General features: G+C 35.6%; 1 long non-coding RNA gene across 1 annotated transcript; it reads right to left on the bottom strand.

The window, feature by feature from the left end:
* Positions 1–857: 857 nt before the first annotated feature.
* LOC130597734 (uncharacterized) lies at positions 858–4,368 on the bottom strand. The gene is made up of 3 exons (XR_008971856.1): positions 4,055–4,368; positions 1,302–1,451; positions 858–986 (listed from the first exon to the last, which is right to left on the bottom strand). It is a non-coding gene; the product is annotated as an uncharacterized LOC130597734 (long non-coding RNA).
* Positions 4,369–6,837: the final 2,469 nt, after the last annotated feature.

Genomic DNA, 6,837 nt, shown 5'->3' with positions numbered 1-6,837 from the left:
CTTCCAGTATAAAAGAAAATGAAAAGCTGTGTTAGGTAATACAAAACAGCAATAAAACTACTGCATTTCCATATCCTATTTTTCTCTCTTATTTACTTTCTGGTTTGGTTTGTCTAGTCTTTTCTTGCTTATATTGATGCTTCTAAGATCAATGATTATTTAATCTCCTTCCTTCTTACATTTATGTAGAGGTCTCCTTTTATTCCATTATTTACATAATGCCTCTTATTTTCATATATTTTTAGAAGAATAGTTTTTGTAGGTCAAATTCTAACAATCCACCATGAAAGGCAATTAACCTCAGTAAAGTCATCAAGTCCAGTTCCTTCACTTCTAGGAAGAAATCCAATAGTTAGAATCACTGCTCACAACCAAAAATCCTTGAGATGTCCTGTACTGCACTATCTTATGGTCAACTGCGTTTGTTAAAAGACCTGAAAGTACTGCAGTATTCCCTAATTTTTCAAGAGAGGATTACATTCCCTGAAGCAGTGTCTCAGGGGTATCACAGCTGCACAGTTTTCTTTAACAACATTATTTATTTGTGTTTTCAGTTCATTACCTTTGGCTGTGGTGCCAAACATCTTACATCCCTAGGGCTGGAATCTCAGAAGGGCTTCCCTGAAAGATTTTAGCTGTCTCCACAGGACAAAATGAAGTCAAGAACATGTTTCTTTGCCAGATTTATTTCAAAACTTATTTAACGTCAACAATTTAAATGTAACATTTTATTACTTCCAAAGTTGGAAAAAAACTGAATATATAGGATAAACTACCTCAGCAGTCAGTAGCTATGTCTACTTTTGTTTTATAACCTCTTCAGTGTTTTTTTGCTCTACAAGGGATGACTGCCTACCGGTTTTCGTTTCCTATCTAACTACTATGATGCACTTCTTTACAAGATAAGGGAACTCTCAGATCTTCCCAGTGAGATTGATAATGGCTCACAGATATGTTACATCACTAACTTCCAAGTCATTTTCTCCCTATCAAAAATGGAAGAAAGAGGATATTAGAAAGAATTGCAGTCAGTGTACAGACATCCTAACTTCGTTTGTTTTTTTCCCTTTCACATTTCTGTCAGGTAATCTCTGGAACATCCAAGTGCCAGCTTAATTCTACTGACTTCCAGCAGGGCAGAGAGTGGCTTTAGGGAATGCAGGCATGATTTGGCCTTTTCTTCTGCAGATCTCAACTGAGAGCACACTTCAGCTCACATACAGGCATTAGCCTACTCTTAGTGAGGCTCTCAGAGTCTCACTTAGGGAGAGAAACATTAATGTTAATAAGAAAATGCATACCTGAACTGGCAGTGTGTTAAGCCACTGGGTTGTCTGGACACACAGATCCCACTGGGCTTTCAAAACTGAACTAGTATTTGTAGCCTGGTTCCTGCATAGCTTGTGAGCATGGTCATGAGGACAATGCTGAAATTGCTGTAAGAAAAGAGTCTGGATAAACAGAAAGTTAAAAAGAATATATTTATTTGTATGCTTTTCAATGAAAAATAGTCAATTAATTTAAATTTAAACAATCTCAGTTATAAGATATTAAAGCAACTGAAGACACAAATTAACCCTAGACTTTTACAATCCATATACCCAGTCAAATCAATACTTCTGCGAGTCCAGGCCCTTAACTTTACAATACCTAGTATGAGGAGAAAACTATCTGTATTTTCTCTGTGCTAAACAGAAGATAGGCTTCATGAACTAAGGGTTCCATTATCATCAGACCTTTTGGTTAAAACAGTTCACTCAGCCTTCCCAGTGGCATTTGACTTGAGACCACAACTCATGTTTGAATTTTTAAGAAAGTTTGAATCTTTAAGTAACTAGGAAAAATGGAAATACCATGCCAAGAAGTTAAGCTGTAAAAAAGAGCAGCAGAGACGTAAAAGTTAGAAACTGCTTTCTGGGCTGACATTTCTGAGGACTTCTGAAGAGCATTCCTTGGCTCTGCCGTACAAATATTCCAGATTTCTGCAAAAATGGTGTTACCCACATTCATGCTGTATAATTTGTCATCTTAATTCCATGTGTCATTACCTCAAGTTATAACTGTCTTTTTATATTCAAGACTTCGGGCCTGAAAGCACCTTTTTCCACTATTCTTCTGTTGAATTGGACTGAATCAATTAAAAAGTACCCAGCAATGACATCTGTTTAGAAGAAAAAAAGAATCCCAGGTCTGAGTCTTGTCACAGCCAGTTGCTGTTCATTGTCACACACAGATATATGTTGCTGGCTATTCCCACAGCCAGTTGCTCCACTACAGGTATTTATATCAGCAGAGATTTGGCTCACAATCAAAGAAGCTAACAGGAACTAAAAAAATTATTAGGCTGAATGACACTGGGCTAGCTAACCTTGCTCCTGATGAAAAGCATTGAGATCCCTAAGAATCTTACTGGCCAAGCTCTGGAAGTTACAGTTCAATCACAAAAGGCTTTATGACTAGGTATTTGTAAAGCTAAAGAGTGGCTATTCTCCACAAGTGAAGGAAGAGAATGCCTGTGACCAGTAAACTTTTCCAAGCATCCAATAATACTAGCTGACAAGCAAGTTCACAAGTACTGTTCAGTTCCATGTGTAGTGAACACCTGCAGCTTCTACTGCTTTTGAAAGAACCTGAGTATTCGGCACTTTTGAAGAAAAACATCATGAAGTCCTATCCTCAAAGGAGGATCTTTCATCCAATTCTTTCTTGCTTATCTTGTAGTCACCATGTCCAAATTGCCACATGCAAAATTAACAGCCGATTTGAAAATTGCAACATTGCAATTCTCTACATTTCAATTTCTTAGTTTCTTAAAGCCCAACAACAGTCCTGGTGAATGGTATTTAACTACTTCATCATTAAATAATATTTGAATACTAAACCATGATCAAAACCAGTTAGTTGTAGGAATACAAGGCTATCTCAAAAGTTCATCTTGACCAGGCTTGTATTTTTATCACTGCATCATTTCCTGTGCCATCATCACTCCCTTTCTTCATTCACTTTTTTCCTTTTACAAAATATGTAACAACATGTGTGCTGGAAAAATTGATTTGATGATTTACATACCTCCTCAAGAAAAGCTGCCTTCAAAAATATCCTCAAAGTACACAGAAATCCTAACCACAAAAGTGGTCCCAAAATCCTAAATTGGTTGGTATGCAAGATTATATGAAATGAATTGGTAAACAAACAAGTTATTACATAGGCTATCAAATAAAATAAAAGTTAAAAATTTTAAGCTTTATTCCTCACAGTACTGCATTTTCAGGTGCTTACATATTAGCTATTTTGGGAAAGATGACAACACAAAGTAAACAACACTAACATTCAGAGGATCTGTATTTGTGTGTATATTATGAAATCCAAAAGAGAATTCACAGTGCTATCAATTTATGCAGACAGGGGAGGGCACATGCTAAATCTGCAACACAACCGAATGACCAAACTTGAAGAGATTTTAATAATATATGTTGTATAATGCCAAGAAAATTGAGATCAGACAAAAAGATGAAAAAAGATTCACTTCATATGAATGCTAAAATTCATGTAACCTCAAGAAAAACCAAAACCAAAACCAAACCAAACCAAAGAAAACCCAACAAAAAAACAAAAACCCAAAACCTCAATAAATTGAATAATCATAATAAACCTGACAAGTATAACCATCACATTAGCACTGTCTACTGGGAGAGCCTGTATCAGAATATTCTGGAGATGGTCTGGCACTACAGAAGTCTTTCCTAGAGGGGAAATTAACTACATAAGCACTGCTCTGTTAAGGTAAGCAACTACCAGACATTAGTAAAATAGGAAAAAATGTGGCTTTTGGAAGACGTACTATAGTAATAAATCAATTAGTCAAACAAATCGTAACACTAGATCCACGCTAAGGCATTAGAAATGTAGCTTTCTACGTGAGCTTAGAAAAAGAACAGAACAGTTAATGCCTCTCAAAGTCAGCAATTAAGAATCCATGTATCTTGTAGCTTTCCCAGTCATGAGCAGAATCAGGTATTTGTTTGGTTTCACTAAGTTCTCCTTTTAAATGTACCATTTCTCATTCTGTTGAGCTGCTGGTCTCATTGATTGGTGTTCATGACCTGAATGTAGAAAGAGTAAATAAAAAGACAATAGATTAAAAAGTATGTTGGATCTGATTATTCATTATGCATAATAATTTTCTAACTAATAGGGATATTTTGCTGTACATATATTTTCTAGCAAGATTTCAAAGTGTTGCAAAAACATTAGGATATCAAGCAACAACCCAGAACTCCTTAATGCCAATTATTTTCTCTGTCAGGAAACTTTGATCCTTCTCTTTAACAAATATTAGCATGGATAGGCTGGAATATCTTGGGAAATCCTGATTTCTATGTACACAAAAAAGAGAACCACACCTACCTGATGTTAGAAACATATATAGTCATTTTAACATAGAGAAAATTGAGAAGTCCATGTCACTGCAAGGCTAGCCAAAACTCCTCTCTCTGATTATACAATAACATACAAACACTTCTATATTTAAAATTGTCCCTTAGATACAAGGAATAAAATGAGCTACAGAGCTGACAATCTGATGTCCAATCTGCATTCAGTACACAGAAATCCAAACAGGACTCTGAGAGCATCTAGAAATCATACATTCTTGCGGTATAATACCAGTGATTATAATACTTAATTATTCTGCACTGATGCAATGTTACACCTGAGTGACTGGAAAAAAAGAACAAAAACCTACTTTTTGAATAACAATGTGAGTTTTCTTAAGGGTTACCAAGGCCACCAGTTAGTTAGAGTCTTTATGCAATCTACTTTATATCACATTTCAATTGCTCCCTTTAGAAGTAAAGAAAAATTTTCTTTTCAAGACACACCAGTATCTTTGTAAGAACTGAAAAGATAAAACTGCAGTATCAGGCAACATGAAGAAGATAATTAAGATGAAATCTTGCAAATGATGTCTTAATGACAAAAAATTAACTATTCAAGGATTGTGCAGCTGCACTTCACCACCAAGACAATGCCTGATTTCCTCAAAGTGTGTTAAAAGTCTCAACACAGATCACAGTCTTGGCTTACAGTACACATAACTTTGGGGCTTTTTAACAAAACCCTTTAAGATAAAAATATATTCACACATAGTATCTCAAATGGGGAAGTTTAAAGCTTTAATCAGTTAAAATTGTAATATTTTAAAAACTAAAGCCTATAAACTTGATACAACCTCTAGAAATTGTTAGAAATACTGAAACATATCTTAACTATGTCATCTAACTAAAGGAAAATTGGTTCCAACTATTACTCAGTTATCTCTTTTATTTCCAAGGTTTTGATCAAGACTGTCTTTGAGGAATCTGTTCATCATAAAACTCTAGAAGGCAGCACTTTACATAGTGTTTCACAGAAAATGTTCTTGGTGCGTTATTAATTACCATCAGTAATGTTTGTTCTACTTCCCTTTTCACTCAAATCAGAATGAATGAATTGTGATCATTCTTTCCTGAATTATGTTTCTTAATCAAGCTCCTAGTTTTACATGGATTTTCCTCTATTCCTCAAGAACTATTATAAGTTAACTGATACAAAATGAAGACCTTTATTGATATTGTCATTGTATCTATAGGCAAAAATATAAAAGTTTCAGCGGTAGGGATTTCAGAAACTGGTAAGATCTTACCATAAACCGGTAACTTCTTTATCACATAGCTATTAACTTCGCTATTACCCTACCACAAAAAACTGTTTTCTCTTTTGTGGTGCTGTACTCCACAGCTGTGCTTACAGCATAGCAGCGGTAACAGTATCTTCAGTGTTCTTCTGCTAAACATGATATATTATCACAGGGAAAAACTGCTCAGTTTACATCAAAATCAAAATTTAATCAATTTATTAACAACATGTAATTAACCAGCAATCAGTGAGCTGTATATTCAAGATTCAGCAATACAAGTGAACCACAACATTAGATGCATACAAAATGTTAATAAACCACGATAGTAATGCATATGAAATGCTTATAATAAACACATACAAAAACAACCTCCTACAACAACCCTCCCAAAAAGCTCTAATCACACACAAATGAACAGTTACATGTGCACATCTTTGTCACATGACCTGTGAGTATTTACAAGCACACACCCCTCATCTGGGAGCTTTCGTTCCCCTCCTTACACATCTCCTGCTAGAGATTTGGGTGCTGTAGCTCTCCATGCATCTGTGCAGCTCCTTATAGCCCCCTGAATCACACCAGTGCAAAAGCACTACACAACTTCACATATGCACATCACAAGTGTGGGTGTTTATTATTGCAGCCTGTATTGACAGTTCACTAGCTGGATACAGACTGAGTCCAACAGGAAGGACGCTTCTTGCTTAGGCAGAGGTTTTGACACCATCAGAGCAATTTTTTATACTTCTTTTCAGGCTGTCTCCCCCTTCCAACAGTCTACATGCAACTATGACTGCATTAAGCGAAAGAAGCTATAGTGATCAATCTCCCAATGTAACATTCTCATAAAAACAAAATCACAAACATTGTGTCTCCAGAACTCAAATCTGAAAAAGAAACTTTTCTTCCTCCTCATCTTCCATGTCCTACACAACAGCACAATTAGGGGGACCCTTACACCAATAAAGAATGGAATACTTCTCACTAAACTTTAGATGTTTGCATCTGAGCTCATCACCTGAGTCCTGTAACAGGTTTTAGATTTCTGCTTTAGGATGAAACAAATCACATATTAGACATGTATGTTTCTCTCCACTGCCAGAAAAGGGATTTTTGACTTCTAGTTCAGATGTAAGTTTGAATTGTATAGCTAAATTTAT

This window comes from Pezoporus wallicus, unplaced genomic scaffold (assembly GCF_028554395.1).
Source record: "Pezoporus wallicus isolate ANWC-B61680 ecotype Strahan unplaced genomic scaffold, APGP_CSIRO_Pwel_v1 contig_2975, whole genome shotgun sequence".
Lineage (NCBI taxonomy): Eukaryota > Metazoa > Chordata > Aves > Psittaciformes > Psittacidae > Pezoporus > Pezoporus wallicus.
The sequence above is the reverse complement of the archived record's forward strand: the minus strand, read 5'-3'. Positions and strand labels throughout refer to the sequence as shown.